Source organism: Polypterus senegalus, chromosome 11, assembly GCF_016835505.1.
Source record: "Polypterus senegalus isolate Bchr_013 chromosome 11, ASM1683550v1, whole genome shotgun sequence".
NCBI classification, from domain to species: domain Eukaryota; kingdom Metazoa; phylum Chordata; class Cladistia; order Polypteriformes; family Polypteridae; genus Polypterus; species Polypterus senegalus.
Genome location: NC_053164.1, coordinates 162,987,584 through 163,010,594, shown reverse-complemented (window position 1 = coordinate 163,010,594; position 23,011 = coordinate 162,987,584). Strand labels below are relative to the sequence as shown.

General features: G+C 39.8%; 1 protein-coding gene across 3 annotated transcripts in view; it reads left to right on the top strand.

The window, feature by feature from the left end:
• The first annotated feature begins 10,311 nt into the window (after positions 1 to 10,311).
• The window catches only part of eps8a (epidermal growth factor receptor pathway substrate 8a), a 402,686-nt gene continuing 389,986 nt past the window's right edge, over positions 10,312 to 23,011 (top strand). For 2 of the 3 annotated variants that reach the window (XM_039769996.1, XM_039769994.1), the window contains exon 1: positions 10,312 to 10,629. The gene's annotated coding sequence lies outside the window, so the exon portion shown is untranslated. The remainder of the gene's footprint in view (positions 10,630 to 23,011) is intronic. The other variant, XM_039769997.1, reaches the window with a different exon arrangement.

The following is a 23,011-nucleotide window of genomic DNA, read 5'->3' as shown; positions in this document are numbered from 1 at the left end:
GTACATTTTCTTTTTCACAGCACTTCCAGTCAGCCAGTTCACATTGTCATACCAGGAGAGCTGAAAAGACCTGTTATTTTTTCCTGATTTTTGCACCAGATCAATCTTGGGCGTTGGTCTGCCCTGCCGTTTAATTCTGAGTCTCTCCTCGTAAGGAAGACTACTAAATGGTTTTGCCAAAAGCAGGTCAACAATATTATCACCGTCTGCCATTATGCACAGCTTGCTAGCTGGCAAGTTTCCCCTTCCACGAGCTAATTTAATTAGATGAACGAACTAACTTTACAATGCTGAAACAAGGAGCAAAGTCAAGAACGCTATAATATGTTTTTTTTTTATTATTTAAAGAATGATTTGTACAAACAAAAATGGTTTATATCACCAGCAAACAATACAGAGTGCAGCAATTTGTCGTACGACATCACCTGCAAATCTGCATGGGACTGAACTCGAATCTCTGTAGTGCAGATGTATACTTAAGACATGCTGTCAATCAAAAAAGGGGTTCCACCCTTTAAACAGCTCCTCCAATCATCATGCAGCAGCCCAGCGTCCTGGCCCGCCCACTGCTCCATTCACTCCCAGAGAAGCTGAGCTTCCCTGGAAGTAACGATTTTAGTGCATTTATCCAATTACTGTCCAGCTTTTCTGCAGTGAATAAAGCTCCTCTGTGCTTGCCCATAGAGCTCCAGTGAAGCTGGGCTTCGGGAGGGTTTAACGCGCTGTGCTGCACGGAAATGTATGACAAGAAAATCGCGTCAAACAATCTACAATAAATACCTGATTCTGAACGAGCTAGTCATGAAGTTGAATGCGTTCTAGCGCACTTTTATTAAAACCAATATAAATACGACAGTGCATATATGAGCATTTATTTTCTGACATAGTAGAGGAAGCGGAGCTTCCCTTGTAGTCTTTGAGCAGTCGCCACTGCCTGCGATGTAGAGAAGTGCAGATAATGTAGAAAGAGATTCCAAAAGTCTAGTACGAAAACCAAAAACATTTAAAATGGGGCATTTTTAATACCAAATGAACCAGAACATTTCTGGAGAATTCTGCCAAAGGCAAAAAATCAACGAAATTATTGTAAATGCTTTTGACAGTACACCTCAGGTATTTCCCTGGATAACAGTTAATTCTTTCCGTTTGGCTTTTGGCCTCTGGACGACATCCTAAAGTCCAATTAATCAAACAACCAAATCTCTCACAAAACAATTTCCAAAAATGATAGATGATTTTTGGATCATGGTCTGTGGAGTCAGTGTCAGGTGATCTTTCATTGTAATAGGAACCACACCATAGAGAGAAGTGTCTACATTGCAAAAGGTACACATGTTGGAAATGTAGGAATGATGGTCCTTGAGTGTGTGTGAACTGTTAACATATTGAATCTGATGATTGCATATAGCACTGAACTGACCTCTATGTACTATTCTTTCCACTGCATGTCCTGGAGTACAAAAGAAGCACCACCATACAACAATGTGGAGACTGGCAAGATTGAAAAAAAAAAAAACACGTGGTCACTGATTACAACCACAAGATGTTATGCAAATGAATAAGAATAATATAAATAACTAGCAAAATACCCGCGCTTCGCAGCGGTGAAGTAATGCCTAAAAATTTTTATTAAGAAGAAAATTAAACCTTTTTAAACTGAGGGAAAATATACCAATAATTATTAGTTAAGGATCTCTTTGTATACCACATTGTGAGTTCGGCCCTCCGGTTGTAATATGACCAAGCTATACGCTGAGCTTACTCTGCATGCAACGTACAGTTGGCCATGTGAAAAGCAATCTTGCCTCAAATCTCACAGCTTGGATTGCTGCTGTCATAATCAGTTAGACTTTCATGGTTTGCTTCAATTACGACAGTATTTGTAGGACTTGTGTTGAAGAGACATTCGGCATCTGTCAAGCGTTGTAAGTATACAACCGGTTTCATCGATAACTTCACATCCAGCTTTTGAGAGTTTAAACATTCATAAACATCAAAGTGTCCACTACTGAAATTGTCACCTGTCAATCTAAGATGTTTAAGAGGCATTGGCGGTTGTCAAAAGGTGTAAAATATTTGGCCATTTCGGTACACTTGAAAGCGACAACCGAACAATTCAGCGGCAGCCATCAACTCACATGCAGATGCATAGGTGAAGGGCTTAAGCATTTCACTCTAATAGTGCTCCTGTGTAGTATAATTATCTCCTGAACCATCATCAGTCCACACATTGAACCTGTCCCAGTCATTCAATACATAAGACACAATGTTCCTCCGGATATCAAGAGTGAGCCTGATATGGCTGTGCAATATGTAACAAAGAGAATGGAAAAGGTAGGTGCCATCTCCGGACATGGAAACCACTCGGTAAGTGGCAGTTCTTTGATCAATGGTGATCACCTCGATAGACATGTTAATGGGGGTACGGTTGGAATAATAAAGGAAACGGGTACCTGAACAATGTAAAGTAAGTCTAAAATACCTAAACAATAACTATAATCGTAATAAACAAACAATAAAACAGCGGAGAAGCCGTGGATTAAATAAAAAGGCTGTAGTTATCAGCAGGGAGACGTGAATCCCGTGGCGAAGTAAGGAAGGGAATGTAGAGACCATAGTGACGGACGGCCTTATATAGGCAGGCAGCCAACAACGTTTGAGGCGTTGGGATGGGGGACCCAGCGCCGCCTCACACGGTGACTGAGCTGCAGGCTATGGACGTATATATGTACGTAAGTAGGATTCATGCTTAACTTTTGTAAGTAAACTGTAAGGAATGAGCCTGCCAAATTTTAGCCTTCTACCTACACGGGAAATTGGAGAATTAGTGACATTGGAAAGTTCAATATGGCGGCTGACAGTGGTATCATACCACTGAAATAAGTACGTACATTGGTTTCAGTTAGCACAGGGAAGCCACCTACCAAATTTCGTGAAGATGGGGCCATAAATAAGAAAGTTCAACATGGTGGACATTGTTGACCGTTATGACCGTTATGCGTAGAATTTCGAAATGAAACCTGCTTAACTTTTGTAAGTAAGCTGCAAGGAATGAGCATGCCAAATTTCAGCCTTCTACCTACACGGGAAGTTGGAGAATTAGTGACGTTGGAAAGTTCAATATGGCGGCCGACAGTGGTGTCATACCATCAAAATAAGTACGTACATCGGTTTCGGTTAGTGCAGGGAAGCCGCCTACCAAATATCGTGAAGATGGGGCCGTAAATAAGAAAGTTCAACATGGCAGATGTTGTTGACCGTTATCGGGAAGTTGCAGAATTAGTGATGAGTGAGTGAGTGAGTGAGTCAGTCAGTGAGTGAGTGAGTCAGTGAGGGTTTTGCCTTTTATTAGTATAGATGTTGCATCCGTGCCACAATTTTTTCCGAAATGTACTATACAGGTCATAAAATGAATAATTCCAAATATCATATACACCTATATCTCTGTTTTTTTTGTTTTTTTTTTTGACATCATAGACCATAAGGTGCATACTAATTCAGCATGAGCAGGAACACTCAATAAAACTGAATAAAAAAAAAATCAAGTGACGGTGAGATACGAATAAGGTAGATTCACCAGCATTTGTGTGTCAGCTTTTATCCCTCCAGATCAGAGAATGTCAGTTGCCACTGCCTCAAAACACCACTTACATCTACAGTTATTCCCAGTTTCAAATAAAAACTAACAGCATCAGATCCTTAGGGCGGTAGTATGTAACGTGATCGTGACTGAGAGAATAAAAGTAAAAAAAATGTTAACTTTTAAAAGTCCTATAAATGTTGTTTTTTCAGTCCATACCACAATGTTTGGGGCCCTCTTCTTTGTCAAATCAGTCAAGGGCGCTGCTGTCTCTAAGAACCGGGGCACAAACTGGAGGTAGTACCCCGCTAACCCGAGAAAGGCTTGGACCTTCCGCTTGGTTCACGGATGGGGCCATTTCAAAATGGCATCTACTTTGGAGCACTGTGGTTTCATGGTACCCTGACCCACCAGGTAGCCTAAATACTTGGCTTCGCTCAATCCGAAGAAACATTTCTTGGGATTAATCCGAAGCCCGGCCTCACCAAGTGTTCGCAATACCGCTTTCACCTGCTGTAGGTGTTCCTTCCATGTGCTGAAAATGATGACCATGTCATCTGGGTAGACAGCACTGTACGAGTTGTGAGGCCTGAGCACTTTATCCACCAGATGCTGGAAGGTAGCTGGAGCCCCGTGTGACCCAAATGGAAGGACACAATACTGCCAGTGTCCGCTAGGGGTGCTAAACGCAGTCTTAACCTTCGCGGAGTCCGTTAAAATAACCTGCCAGTACCCCTTTGTCATGTCCAGTGTGGTCAAATATTGAGCCTGTCCAAGCCTCTCGAGGAGGTCGTCCACTCGCAGCATTGGATAAGCATTGAATTGGGAGACTTGATTAAGGAGATGGAAGTCATTGCAAAACCTCCAACTAACACAATGGGGCTGGACCGGGGACTATGACTTTACTCGATTACACCTAGTTCCAGCATGTTTTTGATCTCAAGCTCCACTTCAGCCCTTTTTGCCTCGGGAAGCCGATACGGACATTCTCGGACTATAACCCTGGGTTCTGTTACAATGTCATGCTCAACCAGAGAGGTTTTCACTCACTACCTCCAGGACAGACAGGATAACTGTTTCCAGCTCCTGTCGTTGTCTGGGACTTAAATCCGCACCGAAGTTAAGGCTAGCCGTGTGAGCAAAGAGCGAGTGGGGCTGAATGGAGGAGGGATCGGGATCCCTGTCCTTCCACGGTTTCGGCAGGTTTACATGAAAAACCCGCTCCCTCAGCCGACAATTGGGTTGACTCACCAAATAGTCGACGAGTCCTTTCCTCTCCTTAACTATGTAGGGACCTTGCCAATGGGCAAGTAACATAGAGTGAGAGGTAAGTACTAGGACCATGACCCGATCTCCCAGGCGGAACTCCCGGAGAGACATGCCACGGTCATAATAACGAACCTGTGCTGCTTGAGCCTCTTCCATGTGCCTTTTAAGGAGGGGCCGAATCTTACCAAATCTGTCGCGTAACTGCGTGATATATTCTAATATATTTGTAGAGGGAAGAGCCTCTTCTTCCCATCCTTCTTTTAAGATGTCTAATATGCCCTGGGGTTGTTGCTCATACAGTAATTCAAAAGGGGAGAACACTGTGGAGGCCTGAGTGACTTCCAGATAGGCAAAAAGGACGAGGGGGAAGAGCTGATCCCAGTTCCTTCCACCCTCGCTGACCACCTAACGCAGCATTTGTTTGAGAGTTAGGTTGAACCACATGCGAAAAGACCCCTAGTAATTTGTGTGCGATGGCTTTGGAAGTGGCTGAGCGCAATGGAACAGCTTCAGGGTATTTGGAAGCGTAATCCAAGAGGACTAAAATGTACTTGTGTCCTCGGGCTGAGGGCTCTAGGGGTCCAACTAAATCGACCCAGATTTTATGGAAGGGAACGTCAATCAGGGGAATAGGAATGAGAGGAGCATGGTCCCTCCTAGGAATTTGTTGCAATTGACACTCCGGGCAAGAAGTGCAAAAGTGACGAACCTCCTCATTGATTCCCGGCCAGTAGGAGCAGAGCTTGATCCGCTCCAGGGTTTTCTCTGTGCCTAAATTGCCACCTAGGAGGTGGGTGTGTGCTAACTCACAGACCTGCCACCAGAAGGTCCGTGGGATTAGCAGTAGCCGTCTCTCCTGTCCGTCATGCTCAGCTACACGATAAAGAGGGTCATTCTCCAACACAAAATGAGGGCCCTGTGGCATTGGCTGGTTAGTGAGCTGGCTGTTGACTAGGACCACTGCATTTTTTGCAAACTTCAGGGAATTGTCACTCCACTGCCCTCTTTTAAATGAAATTTAAAATTGAAACCACAAACGGGAGAGAGGGTCGGCATCGACCTCAAGCGGCATGGTGCCTCCCATTTCGCCGCGGTGCTGATGGATGACATGTCGGCACGCTACAGACCGGGAGTCACCACGTCACTCAGGGCGACTGCTTCATCTCTCTCTGCCGGCTGATTACACGGCATGGAGGCAGCTTGAGACGGCTCATCCCCGTCCATAACTAGGTCCAAGTTAACCCCAGGAGTGGTATGTGTCTCACTAATTTTAATATTAGACCAGTCCCGCCCTAGTATCACCAGGTGTTGGGGATTTGGATGGACGCCACAGTTAGTTTTTGTAGCGATCCCCCGTAACTGATGACACAAGCGGCAGAGCTGCACCAACAGATGCCTCCGTGGACACAGGTTATACTGGTCTTAATCTTTAACCACTGTCGCAGCAGCACAAACTGGCGGGCAACAATGGTAATGTTGCTACCAGAACCAAATAAGGCTGTGGTCTTGTGTCTGTTGACGATCACCACGCCAGCACGTGGGACTGCCAACGTATTAGCCAGAGCACATCAACCCCTCCTCGCCCTCCACCTGCATTCCTCCTTGCGTCCAAGTGGTTTGCGTGCCTGTGGCTCTGGGGACGCCGATACAAGCTCCAGGTTGTATGGGGGGCTAGGTCTTGGGACGTACTCCAGCTAAGTTCGACAAAGGGACGGTGTGAGGCCTCCCTTTGTGTCTCCAGAAGCTCTATGAGCTCTGCCATGTTCTTAAACTGCTTGCCCCAGACTGGCTGGGTGAAGCCATGGGGAAGCGCTATCAGGAGCAGGGTGGTAGGGCTTGTTCTCAAACGGCCGTAGCCACTGCCCTACCATTGCCCAGATGGACCAGGCTTGTTTGAGGGTCGGCTGCTCTGGGTCCAACCTCCACTTTTTTATTTTACTCACCCCTAGGTGGTAAATGGGGCTCTGGTTTCACAGGGAGTCGGGCACTCTCCTCTGAGAGAGCATAATGAGCCCCCTTTGCCTCCCCCCTCTGGAGTAGCCCAACTCTGTGGACCCCAACCGCACATTCTCTGGCCTCTCTAGGTGGCCTAGTTATGCGTGCGAGGAGCGGAGCCTGCAACGGGTCTTGCCGAACCATGGGACACCCTCCCCGCCTGAATACTCGGCCCCGGTACGCTCCCACCTGGGTGCATTGCACGTTCTGTCCCCTTCTCGTCTGGGACTTCTCCATCCTGCCAACTACGCCAATGTCACAAACTTCAGACAGAGTCATATAAAGGTTTGGGGCAGCCACCCGCATAATCTGGTTTCCTGGCTGCAAAAGTAATTTTCAATGAATACAGCGCTGTTGTGCACAAAACTGAGTCCAAAACAGAACTGAGGGAATAGGGAAAAGGTGGAGGCTTTTAAAGGGGGAGATAGGAAGTGAAGTCAAAGGGGTCAGGCTCCTGTAGGTCTTCTGTCATTGGGGCGAGCCCAGACATGACATCACAGGGGCCGGAGCCGGCAAGGTCTTCTTCCATTGGCTCGGTCCCGGAAGTGATGTCAAGAGGACCAGGTGGAATCTTCCATGAATGGTCTGCAGGCAAGGTAGAAAAAGAGTCAGTGCACTCTGCCACATCCCGGTATGTCTCGGAACTGTCCTTACTCAAGCCCTTTAGCTGCGTCCCATGTGCACATGTGTGACAATGTACACCGTCTGTTACAGATGCAAACCAAATGTATGTGTGTACTGTATAATATTAACAATAAGAGCAGCTCACTACTGAAAATGGCAACTATAGGAGGCAGTTGGGATTGAACTGGGGACTCTTGATTACAAGTCAGCAAATCTTACTGCTATGCCATGGAAGCTGTTGTCTTATCCTTGAACCTTTTGTGAAAGTGTTTATTTCATCTTTGGCCTTCACGCTTCATACATTATATAGTTTATACCTACATTTTGTCATTTACTACTAAAATATGAAAAATGTTTCTGTTTTAACAATGTGTTTACACAGATTATTGTTGAAATGGAACACATATGAAATGCTTGTATTCCAAATAATGATCTATTATTTCCACTCTAAAACTCCAGCACTTCACTCCCAGATAATCAAACAAGGCATGGGCTGGGAGAACTGTGCACATTCTGCGGCGGTGGGGGGGTGGAATAGCAAGCTGCTTGCTGCTTGCTGCTTGTCTTTATCGGCACATTTACAGGACAAAAGACGCCGACAAAGAGGTGCAATGGGATTTAAGGTGGGCCAGATCTATGAGTTTTTTCGTAGACTCTGGTAATTCTAGTGTTAACCTGTTGCACCTTTACTGGCAGTTTACGATCTCGGAAGACACGATCCTAATAATATAGAAGCTGCCCTAATGATGGGATGACAAAAATGGTGGTAATCGTTAATAAAAAAAATTTAGCAGCAAATAAGGTCCACAATAATTTAAAGAAACAAAAGTAAGCTCTAATTAAAAAAAAAAAACAAATGCAAGAATTGCATTCTAGGGCTCCAGGATACCCCAAGGCATAAAACAACTCAGAAAATTCTGAAAAACTTATTAAATAATGAAACCGTCATTACCAACATTTTTATAGAAGATATTTATTTGTAATACATAAAAGAAACACAGAAAAGTTAGAAAACAGAAAGAAAGTGAGGGAAAAAAGGGTTTGCATAAAAAGACAACCCATATCTAACAATTCCCAAATAGCAATCTGTGAAAACATGATCCACAAAACAGAACAAAAACAATCTAGAATGAGAAAAATCAATACTTTCAATAATGAACTCCAGAACAGCAATCAATGAACCTTAAAATATACAGGCTGAGGGTGGTCTTTCAGTGGTCACATCAGGGTGACCCCATCTCTTGGGGGCTCCACCCACAAGGCAAGCAATGAACAAAAAGGAACATGCATAATACAGACATAGGAAATTGATAATCAGAATAATAGTAACAATAAATATATTAATTATCAGAAAAATAATAGTTCATAATACTGTAAATACAGAAGACACAGAAAAAGAAAATAAACATATCAGGTACCATACCTTGGCTGAAACATGACAGAGTGTAAGCCTTGCTGTCATTCCATTTCTGACACAAATGTAGCACTGCACTGCTACTGTGAATTTCAGTGCAATGTGCCAGTAATTTCTTCCTCATTTACATTGCTTTATAGAGATAGTTTTATATGATCCCCTGTAGCTGGCTCTGAAGCGTTAATTTGCATGATTGAATTTCATCACCAGGAGTTACTTGTGAGTAAACCAAAAGACAGGGAGATAAGAAACACATGCTAAACCAACTTGAGAAACAGCTTTCCGTTTTTTGTTGTTTGTCTAAAAGAAGAATAACCTACACTGAACCTGGCACTATATTTATGGCATAACTACAAGTGACATTACAAATGCAATGGTCCCAATCATGTAGCTCTTTTCCTGTGTCACATAAACAACTGAATGAGAATAAAAATAATAAATAAAGAACATAATAAACACATATTATAACATCTGCAGGTTTTCAGTGCAGTTATATGTATCTTGTGTAGTCTTGTTATGGATCAGTCAAATTGTCACTCTTCCTCTCAGAGTTGAATGTCTCACCCAAGTTTTTATGTTTTGAGCACTTATACATTATCATACTTCTAACCACCTTCCACTGAGTTATACCAATATGCTGCTATTTGCTAATCCTGGTCTCTTGTCCTCCAGACAGCCTTTGCCAATTTTTTTTCACCGGACACACAGTAAATCATTCAGGGCTTACTGTCCACTCAGAACGCCATTCCTTGCATCATGCCAAGTTGTTTTCCATCATTTGCTTCCCCTCTGTTTCATCTAAATATTCAGATATATATTTAGCTATGAGTAAAAATTATATATCACTTTTAGTTATATATGTAAATTATCAAACATTATATAACGATGGAAAATCTATAATTATTGTATTATATGAAAAAATATATATATTTTAGGAATGTTGAGATTTTAGGTTTAGAACAATTTAAAAATAAGTAAAGCTACTTATTTAGATCGCATGCAATAAATGAATAAAACATTTAACATTAATATTTAAAACAACAGACTTCGGATTATATACATTCAGTCGTTCAGAAGTGTATGCAAGGCTGGGGTGGATCTGTTCTTTTCAAGCAAAGATATGCAGCGAATGAGGGCGATTAGTCGGCTATTTTTCCGCCTTCCAGAAGTCTAAAAGGAAAGACGACTGGTGCAAAAAAGGCGACTGTCATACAACTCCTGTAGGTTCTTAGAGATATAAAATTCCTGCAGATGAATAAAAAATACTGCTTCCCAGTTGCTGCCTCTCCTTTACCTTAAGAAACGAGCGCTGTGGCAACTGGATATTTCTGGTATTAAGAGACACAGTGCTTTAAGTCCCTACCTTCGCATTAAGCGATTGGTTTTGGCCCTTATCAGTTAAATTGTTAGCAAAGCAACGGCCCGCCCAGAAAAAGCAGTCAAATGATTTGAAGCTGGCGAAGCTAGTCAGCTGGTGGTGCGCGGGACGGAGTAAATATTAATGGAGTGAGGAACAAAAAACGTTACGGGTGGTTTATTTATGCATTATTAAATAACAATTCCCCCTCCCAGTTTGGAGCTTTCACTGCCGCACAGTTTTTGTCTGCAGGGCATGTTGTTAAAGAAAGATTACTATTACCAGGATACATTTGTATTTACCTGGTTTTAGCTTTCCTCTTGGTGAGATGGCATGGTGTACCGAATATTTAAAAGTGAATGTCTGAAAAAGAAGTGACTCTACTTGCGGGTAAGTTTGTCCGCACTCGTACGGGTTTCGGCTATGTGTTTTTCACAGTCTGTAGTTCAACGTCCGAGTTAAAACACGACTGTAGAAACATTATGATTAGCAACAGGCTGCAGAAGCACGGCTAAAGCCAAAAAACGACAACGTTAAGTAGTTTGAAGCTAGAGAGAACCGGTGTTTAGGCGTGTGCCCATGTACCATGTCATGTGCATGCAAGTGTATTGTGTTGCATGTGTCTCGGGCTTTCGGCTTGTATTTCAGCTGGCTGGCTCATTGTTTCCTTTTGACAACAATATAGAGTTACACGCCTTGAAGTGGTCCCTGGTCAGCTTGAACTCTGAATGGCTTTTCTGCTTTGGGAAAAGCGACCCTGCATGTTTCACGAGGTTGTTGAAAAGACGCGGCTACTAGTTTTCTGCTTGCTGTCAAGTATCCTAGGTGCTTCGGGCGATTTGTTTGTAACCAGAGGTCAGAATTGGTTCATCGAGAAAAGCTAGTTTAATGTGCGCAGGACTATTAAACTGAGACGAAAACTTCTTAGTACTGATATAAGATGCAGCATCAGACACCCTATCTATGCGTCAGTCTTGGGTATAAGATTTCTTCACTCAAAGATTTTTAGCTAAATTTAGTTAGCTTCGCAGTCGCCTTATTTATTATCTATATTGTCTTTATAATTCAGTGTGCACTTAATTTTCTTTTTAAATGGTTGCTTAGAAGTTTGAGTCAAAATTTTAATCAATTGCTGCTTATTTTTCCTTTTCATTAAATTACAACTTTACAACGTCTTATTTCTCAAGACTGTTTTACGTTTTTGTTCAGGAGGTTCTGTAGTGCATGCACTCTTTTAAAACTGTATATTGATCTGTCCTTAAAAGTTTTTATGTAGTCTTTGTTTACAATGTTGTTTGTTTCTTTTTTTTCCATTTTGTCTACGTTCTGTTATTTTCATTGATTGGTTGCTTTGTTTTTTTTTTTGTAGTGGTTGTGATTTATTGTTCTATTTTATGTAATTGTTATATATTTCTGTAAAAACTATTTTTAAATTTTTTTTTCTTTTTTCTGTTGTGGTTTAGAATGGAGACTATTACATGCTTGGCCTAAGAAAACACTTTCACCAGGTTTTCTGCCACAATTCAGTTTTTCCATTCAATACATTGCCTCCTATTTCATAATCTGACTTGTTGAATTCATTCAACTGTTGATGTGTCTTCATCATTTGATAATCAACACCTATAACTCAGTAACTGGACTGAAATTACATCCAATTGTGCACTTAAATTCTTCAGGGAGGACTTCACGCTGTCTTGTGAAGTATTTGTAATTTTGGTACTTGTGAAGAAAGTAATTTAAAGGGATATAAACTCTTCCTGATGGCTGAGGGTATTAAAAAAAATTATACTGAGGTTCTGAACGGTAAGATTTTTTTAACCAAAAAGATAGCTGCTTTGGATTGCATTTACATTTACAAGAAGTGCTTTCTACTTTTTTTTTAGGTATATGTGCCATTGGTCATAGGAAAAGTTTTTTTTTTTCTTAAATCAAAATTTAAATTTTTGGATGATTTTTTTTGAATTTTATGTTTGAAGTTTACAAAAATGTCTCTTAAAGTGTGTTTAACAAAATCATATGCATGAAAAATGAACAGTGAACTATTTAACACTATATTTGTACATAAAACTGTTCATAACATTCCAAACAAGGTGTTTTTTTTCTCTAGTTTCTAAGAGACTGATGTGCTACCTGGTTTGATCATTCATGTGTTGTTCTTCATCTCAGCAGACTAATTTTTTTTAAGTAAACAAACAGTAAGATGCTGTGTTAAATGATATTGAAAGCTTCATTAGTAAACTGGTGTATGTATTATTACTCATTTATTTTTCAGATGCATTAATTCAAGCTGACACAAACACAAACCATTAAATATGTAAGTTGAGTTATTTGATTACTACATCTGGAAAACTGCTGCCCCTCTGTCAGTTTGGCTGTCAGTCAGGATAACCTTCATCCTTATGTGTGAACAAGACCCCTAGGTAATTGATCTTTTTCCGCTGGTGAAGGTGCTCACCACACAGTACCTGTAGGAAATAAACCTGTATTTTCTGGGAGATTACATGACTTTAGATATGGAGGTTCTACTTTCAGCTGCAGTCCATTCCAATGCACAGTAGTGATCACAGTGTGGGACCAAAAGGACAACATCATTCATGAACAGCACTAATATAAAAATGTACAATTACACTCTTATTGAAAATTACAAACCAGAAAATGAGAAAAATGTGAAGTTCAGTGAACAGATTTAGCATTAAACCTCTTAAAATCTACTACAATCTTATTCTTCAAATGTAGGAGCTAAATGTCGCACAACAACAATTCACAGAAGCTCATTTTATTGATATAGCCATACGATACCATAGAATACACTGTAATAAACTTCTTTATCCCAGTCCAAAAAGGCCTTCTCATAGTTCAAACAAGACCACATTATTCTCCTTTTTGAACAGGACCATCATTTCACTAATATGGATTTTAGCTAGTGATCTATAATAACTATTCATTCATGAAGGTAGTAAAAGCAGACACCCTGATGGTAGTAATACAGCAGCATGGGCACCTATCATTGGCCACATAGAACTGAAGTTTTACAATGGCCAGTGGTGGGCTGTCCAGTTTGATACCAAAATGGATTTAAAAGTGACACCTGTGTAGTGAACAGCAAGGTTTGTACTGGACCGAGGGAGTGTATTTGAAGACGTTTCTAACTTAAGAAGGAGAATGACACATGATCACCGTGAGCAGACTGAAGGGAAGCATCAAGGAATGCCATTGTCATATACCACCAGTGACATAGTAGTGCACAGCTTACAAAAAAGAATTAAAATAAAGCTGTATGGTGGTGGGAATGTGCTCTTGCACCTGTAGGTAAAAAGATGTGAAGGAGGCATGCATACTGTAGATTATTAAAGTTATCAGTTTTTCTTGTTCCTTAGCACTAGAATCCCTAAAGTCTATAGAAAATATTTGTAATGCTGGGCCACCTTAAATTCCTTTGCACCTCCTCATCAGCATCTTTGTTTTGCAAATGTGTCAATCAGCACTGGCAGCTGGCAACCTGCTCAATCATACCCCACCGAGGCAGCTAAAGTCAGATGCAAAATTCTCTGAGCTGAAGTCTCTTTATCTGGCAGTTACATGTCTGAAATTGTATAGGGCAAAATAATCTATTATGTGGAATACATAAATTTCATGTGTGCTGAACAATCTGTGTAAATGTAGGATGACTGGAAATGCGAGGCAAAAAATGTTCTACATAACTAAAACAAAACTTTTTTTCAAGTTATAGTAATAAAGCACAAAATGCTGACATGAAGTGCATAATGTGTGAAGATTGAAGACCAAATATCAAATAAACACTTTTGCAAAAGGTATATCAAACCAAGTGTGCTTTTATTCAAGAATATAATCAAAGAAATTATTCAATTTACATGTTGCTGTTAATGTGTAAAAACTGAAGCCCAAATATCAATCAACACATGACAAAACAGGCATGTCTGCTTGACTGGTGCAGAGGTAAGAACTGCTGCTTCATAATTAAGAGGTTGTGGATTTGATCCCATGTCCTCCCCATATTTACTGTTTTGAGTAGTGAGCTGCTATTATTATTACTATTATATAATAAAAACACACATTTGATTTGAATCTGTAACACCCGGTGTTAATTTTTGCTACTTGTAAATGATATTGCTGAAGGGATATAAGCAGACACACAAAATGATGGTGAATCATGTCTTCTTGGTATCTTGTTGTCATTTGAATTTTTTTTTTATTTAGTTTTATTCTTGAATAAAATCACACTTGTTTTGTTATAACTTTGCGAAAGTGTTTATTTTATATTCCAGTAACTACTTGAATGACATCAAATCTGTCTCTGACTCTGTTGCTCTCTCGAGTGAATGGACACACACATCCATGCATGAAAATGTCATTATTTGGAAACACTATGTCATTTGAACAAAATTTTTTTTCCCCCTGATTTTGCCCAGTTTTCATGTTATGTGCGTGGTGCTGTGAATGCAGACAGACTTTTTCTTTTTGGGTGCATATACCATCAACATGGCACTGTCAGATCTAAACACTAGCGTGGAGAATTGCACGTGTACTTAAGTGACTTTAGCTGCAGGTGGAAGTTCTCATACGATTTTATTTATGGTGCCAAGCAGATTTGTGTTGTGGTGCAGCATTCTATTGCCCAGTGAAAGCAATATGAAGAAGGTTGTCTGTTGTTACAGTTCTGCCTTTGTCCACAAACTGCTTCATAAGCATTATGACCACCATCTCGGAAAGTGTTTCTTCTGTGGGATAACTGGAATCTTTTCCTAAATAACTAGTTTCATTGCAAATGTACTTTGTCTCTAAATCTGCCGCAATCCAAAAATTTATGCAAAATGTGTTAGGCTTGGTTGAGATGTATTGCACGAAAGGACAACGTACCTTGGTTGGAAACAATTGCTCATCAACAGTAATATGTTGCCTGGGTTGAAACTGAAAACACAGTTTTCAACAAAATGTTGCCAGATGTCCGAGATCACAGCAAATCTGTCAATTTTCACAATTTCTACATGGGTGTATTTGTTGGCAAAATGCAAATGCCGCATGATGATAATGCTGTGGTTGATGCCTGGCCAGAACTAACTGTGGTCATCGCTGCTCTTGTGAAAATAATTTAGATAAATGACATCAACTCAGAGAGGGAGAGGCTAGTTTGTTATACCACATGAATGTAACTGAGAGAATATAACTGATTGATTTTTTTTATGTGTTGAGCATTTTTTGTCACCATACATTTACACAGATTGTTGTAGACATTGAACACACATGAGATGTATGCATTCCAAATAGCAATATATTATATATCCTGTCAGTCCTAGGTATGACGGTAATCTGCATCCAGCCCTGCAAGCAGGTCTTCCAACTTGCAGGGAAAACCTGAGGGTTGGTGGCAGGATTGGCACTCCAGCCACTATTTTAAAAAAAAAAAAAAAAACAAACCTTATGCTGCTCAGTGAGGCGCTGAGGTGTTTCCTTTTGCATGCCTGTACTCTGATCTCAATATGTGTTGTTTGCCTTGTGGTTTGTGTGGCAATGTGATGTAATCCGTGCATGCTACCAACCTCCTTCTCCTATTGACCCTATACAATTCCAGACACCTAACTCCCAGATAAAGAGACTTCAGCTCTGAGAATTTTGTGTCTGTCACGGTGGGGTAAGGGATAGCAGGCTGCTTGTGCTGATTGACACATGTAAACATTCAAATTGCTGCAACTCAAAATTGGCAGATTTAATCTTAAGCGTATTTTTGATGTACCTGTATTTTTTTTTTTTTTTGCATTAGATGGCACATATGGATGTGCCTCTAGAATGTCTGGTAGCATGACTCTAACATTTTCTAACCTGCTTAGTCCTGAACAGGGTCATTGGTGGTGGTGGTGGTGCCTATCCCAGCTAGCATAGGACGCAAAGCAAGAACAAATCCTGGAAAGGGCGCAAGTCCATCATAGGGTGAACACACACACAATTTAGTATCGCCAGTCAACCTAACCTGGATGTCTTTGGACTGTGAGAGGAAATTGGAGCACTCGGGGAGAACACACAGACTCCACACAAACAGGGAGTACCTGGGATGCAAACCTTGGTTTCCTTACTGTGTGGCAACATCGGTACCACTTCACCATGCTTTGCAATTTTTTCAGTGTTTTATTCTTAAGGGGTTGGTGCTTAAATATTGGGAGATGGGATTTCAATTACTCAACATGCATTACCCTCTTTGCTATTAGGATGCCTTTCTTTTTTTCCTCTTTTTGCCTGTCTCACTTTGTACACTTCTACTCTTACTCACTTGCTGTCTCTGTGCTATAACAGATACAAAATAGTTAGAAAACAGCTTATGTTGATTTTGCCCATTTTTATTTGTTTTTTAGTGATTTCATTTCAGTGTGGGAATAAGATTAAATAAGGTAAAAAGGAACTGAATGATTGAACGCAGGGTCAGTAAATGAAATAGTGATGACTGAAGTAAACTGCATTTTTGCTGCTCATTAACGGCCTGATCCTGCATCCCTGCCCAAACTCTGAGATCCTGTGCATTCTCGGAATGATCAAGGAAAAAAAAAGGTTTAAAAATAAAAACATTAAAGTGCAAAACAGGCATTTAAATTGATCGAAACGTTTAATATGAAACTTATCCTGAACGTAAGCTAAAAGGCGCGGTGCAAACTTGTATGACTTTTAACAGAAATTGGTTGTGAATTACACCTTAATTAGATTCCGGAAATTAACAAAATTTTACAAAATGGCAAACGCAAAATATATACAAAGCAATACACACGTACACTGACACATAATAAACATTGGGGTAAAAAATCCAGGCTAGGGGTGTGCGATATGTATTTTCTCTTATAATATCTTAATTGCTGTTTTAACAATGTGTGAGCTGACACTTTGCAAATAATAATCAAAAACATCCCTTGAGAGACCATTCATTCACTTTGTAATGTGTTGAGGTGCTAGACATGATTCTCAAATTAGAATACACATTAGGGGATAAACCATTTAAAAGGCTTGTGGTGAATAATAGTGGAGGTTAGGGAAGTTGAAGGAAGCTCAATTAGAAATGGGATAAAAAGTCTCACAAGCCTGTGTTGATCCTTTCGGTGGCATCGCAGGGAAAAAGTGGGAGGTGGATTGTACTGTGAACAAGTCTTGTATGTTTACAAGCTGGCAGCGGCCGAGTGACTGGTTTAGGCATCACAGCTCCAGGATGCTTGCGTTGGTAGGAGTTTGTGTGTCTTGACAAACAATAACAAACAATACTGCCATTCATGTAGTGCATTGCAGTTACAAAAACCAATGTGGTTCTTTGTGACCCATGCCTCTATTGAAGGTTCTGTTTTTGACACGTTGACAATAAAAAATACGTGTCGACGATTTTTTGTAGTTGACGTCAACTAATCATTGCAGCCCTAACTACTAGCTCTATATCAGAAACACTGTGTAGTACAGTTGGTAATATTGTTTTTTCAAAAAACAGAATCACGTGATATGCTCATCTTGCTGTCAAAGAAAACTTAGTTTAGAATTTACAGCCTGTCCGTTTAAGCTAGCCTTGCTTTGTGGTGGTGGTTTTTTTTTTTTTGGGGGTTTGTATTGAGGTGGATGTGTATTAGGCCGAAGTTAGGCTATGTATTTGTTTTTGGCAGTTAATTGTATCTGCCTTATTAATGCTATTTTTTATGTATGTTGTTGAATTATACTGACCTATTGTTTTTTAAGAAATAACTAGTAATTATTTAAAAAAAAAAAATTCTGTGTTTTATAAATGTGATTAGTGCCCTACCCTTTTAAAACCTAGTTAGATTTGTTCCAGTTGCATAAACATATTGAATAATGAGATACGAGTGTACCATTTAGTAAGTGTCCCCTTTGGGATGATTAAAAATAAAAGAAAAATCATATAACAGCAGAAAAGGGGTCTGAATAATCCATTGACAACTAAAATCTTTTTAACATAAAATGGCTGGGTTGGGCCACAGGAAGTCTCATAACGTGAAGCCCCCATTTCCTGCTAATGGAGAATAGTGTTTGTATTGCAAGCACTTTATTACTTTAGAACTTCAAAAAAATGCATCTCCTTTGGGAGATTAAGCTCTGATAATGTTTTTTTCTGGGAAAGATGGTTAGCACAATCTCTCTAAAGCTCTAATAAGATACCTGACAATTCTCACTTCAGTGTTACTTATCAAATACTGTATATCACTGAAGAGTTCAATCAATGAAACACTTGCACATCTTAAGGGAGCAGCTGCTATTTTGGGCTGAGAATAATAAATTAATAAATATTCAAACACACACAGTTGAATCATCATGCTGAAATTCTGCAACAGCTGGGGTCGGATTAAGATGAGATGAGTACTACTACCTTATGGATTCAGAGTCCGGTGAGTATGCGTGTATGCACTCCCTGTGATGGAGGAGAACTCCTTCCTGGTTTGAATCCTGTTTTGTACCCAGTGCTGTTAGAATAGACTGTGACTTCTGCACCCAACACTGGGTGGATGTTGACATTAATAGGAATGAATATTTTAGGGATTACATTAATATTAAAAAATACAAGTTACTTAAGTACATAAGAATAAACCTACAGCATAATGTACACTTTGCCTATTAATGAATAATATTGCTGCAGGTTATCTTATTTTTATAGCGAACTGTAAACACTAGTCTCCTTCACTTGTAAATAAAGCTTAGGATGTTTTATACAAAATAAGTATATAAGGTACATGTGCAACTTGTATCCAATCATATCAAAAATTAGTTTTTAGCATTGAGTAACTCTAGGTGTATACCCACAGTATGTGTTGTCTAGTTAACAAAAGCATGTTAGGGTATCCTAACCTCATTGCCTACCACTATGTAATTCAACATCAAGCCACATGTGTGGCAATGCTGATTTATAAGCATGAGAGGATTAATGTGTCACGCCAAAGACTTTTCAAATAACCCAATTTTGTGTGTAACTAAAGAAAGCTAACACAGTTTTCGTAGATGTGTTGTTTCACAAAGATGACCTACAACAGAGAAAAGTTTGCAACTTCAATGTACATTTTGGCAAAAATATAAGATCAATGATTTTTTTTGTCTTCAAAAAAAAAAAAAAAATCTTCGGCATTCCCCACTGACCGCTTAAACATGCTAATTTAGAGCTAAAGCAAAAGACATTGAACATGTTCAGCAACTTGCTGTTACTGTCCTTAGAGTTCACAAGGAATGGAATCAAAGTACGGTATGTTCCAACAGAATGATAGGCCTATTTATGTTAGATTTTGGACGGGGTAATTAACCATGCAGCTCTGGAGCTAAACTTTAGTCTACATGGCACCAGTTCAGATTTGTTGCAGCTTCAAGGCTTTCTCAATTTTATCTCAGGCTTGAAGAAAAAAAAAAAGATATATCAGTAAACTTTAACATAGTTATTTATTTATTATACAGTGCATCCAGAAAGTATTCACAGCGCATCACTTTTTCCACATTTTATGTTACAGCCTTATTCAAAAATGGATTAAATTCATTTTTTTCCTCAGAATTCTACACACAACACCACATAATGACAACGTGAAAAAAGTTTACTTGAGGTTTTTGCAAATTTATTAAAAATAAAAAAACTGAGAAATCACATGTACATAAGTATTCACGGCCTTTGCCATGAAGCTCAAAATTGAGCTCAGGTGCATCCTGTTTCCCCTGATCATCCTTGAGATGTTTCTGCAGCTTAACTGGAGTTCACCTGTGGTAAATTCAGTTGATTGGACATGATTTGGAAAGATACACACCTGTCTATATAAAGTCCCACAGTTGACAGTTCATGTCAGAGCACAAACCAAGCATGAAGTCAAAGGAATTGTCTGTAGATCTCCGAGACAGGATTGTCTCGAGGCACAAATTTGGGGAAGGTTACAGAAAAATTTCTGCTGCTTTGAAGGTCCCAATGAGCACAGTGGCCTCCATCATCCATAAGTGGAAGAAGTTTGAAACCACCAGGACTCTTCCTAGAGCCGGTCGGCCATCTAAACTGAGCGATCGGGGGCAAAGGGCCTTAGTCAGGGAGGTGACCAAGAACCTGTTAGTCACTCTGTCAGAGGTCCTCTCTGGAGAAAGGAGAACCTTCCAGAAGGACAACCATCTCTGCAGCAATCCACCAATCAGGCCTGTATGGTAGAGTGGCCAGACGGAAGCCACTCCTTAGTAAACGGCACATGGCAGCCTGCCTGGAGTTTGCCAAAAGACACCTGAAGGACTCTCAGACCATGAGAAACAAAATTCTCTGGTTTGATGAGACAAAGATTGAACTCTTTGGTGTGAATGCCAGGCGTCCCGTTTGGAGGAAACCAGGCACCGCTCATCACCAGGCCAATACCATCCCTACAGTGAAGCATGATGGTGGCAGCATCATGCTGTGAGGATGTTTTTCAGCGGCAGAAACTGGGAGACTAGTCAGGATAAAGAGAAAGATGACTGCAGCAATGTACAGAGACATCCTGGATGAAAACCTGCTCCACAGCGCTCTTGATCTCAGACTGGGGCGATGGTTCATCTTTCAGCAGGACAACGACCCGAAGCACACAGCCAAGATATCAAAGAAGTGGCTTCAGGACAACTCTGTGAATGTCTTTGAGTGGCCCAGCCAGAGCCCAGACTTGAATCCGATTGAACATCTCTGGAGAGATCTTAAAATGACTGTGCACCGACGCTTCCCATAAAACCTGATGGAGCTTGAGAGGTGCTGCAAAGAGGAATGGGTGAAACTGGCCAAGGATAGGTGTGCCAAGCTTGTGGCATCATATTCAAAAAGACTTGAGGCTGTAATTGCTGCCAAAGGTGCATCGACAAAGTATTGAGCAAAGGCTGTGAATACTTATGTACATGTGATTTCTCAGTTTTTTTTTATTTTTAATACATTTGCAAAAACCTCAAGTAAACTTTTTTCACATTGTCATTATGGGGTGTTGTGTGTAGAATTCTGAGGAAAAAAAATAAATTTAATCCATTTTTGAATAAGGCTGTAACATAACAAAATGTGGATAAAATGATGCGCTGTGAATACTTTCCGGATGCACTGTATACTGCATTTGAATGCACTGAAGGGGCAGGGGTAGTCTTTTGGGCATGGAACCATTAGATGTTTATTTTCTTCATGATTCTTGCCAGCTGAAGTTTTTGCTTTCTTCTTCTCACAAGCTGTCTGACCATGTTTATTAAGTTGCAGATTTATTTTCTTACATTTACAGTTTTTGTGCATGTCTTGAGTTAACTATTATTATAATTCAATTTGATTACTTTTGTCTATAAACCTTTGCTATATAAATACATGTTGTTATAGTATAGTCCAGACCTTCCCATTGAACTTGCTTTGAGAGAGGTATAATGTGTGAAAGTATTTCTGTATGAAGTGAAGAATGGTCAGAAAGTTTACTGCTGGCAGAAACTATGTATCTTGCTTGTTAGAAGTTGGACAAATGTTCAAGCATATTTCCTAAACTTCCCAATTTTCAAAGTGACATGCACACTTTAGACTCACTACCTCACTATTCAGGGATAGGTAAAGCTCAACACCAGCTTTCAAGTTGCTTTTTCAGCTCCAGCAACTTGCTGCTGATATGGGCATTAGGCCTTGTTTAAAATTGTTTACCTTGTCTATTGATTTTAAAATATGACTGGAAGAGAGTGAAAGCTTATGTGCTGTACAATGCACAACTACTTAGTAACACCTGTTCAGGACAGAAGTCCTCTATGTATGTGTTTTTTTTTTTTTTTTTAAATCACATGATGCAGATGGTACAGCATTAAGGCTCAGGCACTGGTGTTTAGCAAGTCATTCTGTGCTTTAAAAAAAAAAAAAAAGTTGTTTCAGCAAGATTCCTTTCCATTACTGAACATCACTTTAATTTGACTTCTCTCATTCATTTTTTTTTTGTTAAAAATAATTATACATTTCTGTGGACTTAAATTTAAAGTAGAATGTCTTTCTATTGGCACTTGAGGTTGCATTTCTTCAATTTGAGGAGATAGGCTACAATGGTGGTGTGCTACACATGTTTTTTTATTATTCTTTATTTTTACTTTTTAAACCACGAGAGAGAACCTGAGACTTTAGATTACATACATAATCTTCCTGGGAATGGGCATCCCAGAAAGTTAACTCAAAGATCAGGTCATATGAAGCAAGAAACATCAAAAACACATGTTGTAAATATTATAGAAATGTGATTCTGCTCTTAAAACAACTGATAAATGTTTTTTTTCATTAAAACTAGGAAATTTACTTTCCTCTAAAAAGAACCCGATGGAACTTCCTAGGTTATCCAAGCTGTAGCTGAATGAAGTAATACTTGTACATAGGGCTGGGCGATATGGCTCAAAATTCAAATTGCAATATTTTTGGACCAAAAGTCAATATACGATATGCAACAATATTTTTTTCCTATCTATTATTACTTAACAAAGAAGCCACACATTTATATTGCTCTTTAGATATTTACATGTAATTGCAAACTTACAACTTTACATCATAGGCATAAACCAAAATATACTCAATAATGCAAGAAACACATCTAAACATTTTCGCAAGAAAGCCAGTTGTCTGAATATTAGGTGACGTAGGAGTAGATGCTTTATCTACTTTACTAGGTTTGCCAAAAAAAAAACTTAATAATGTTTCAATATGCTCTTTTTAAGCTATGTTTTGTAAACAAAGCGTGGCAAGAACATTCATTCAGGTAACACAATTTCACAAATTTTGTGCAAGAAAGACAAGTCTGTCAACTGCCTCTGG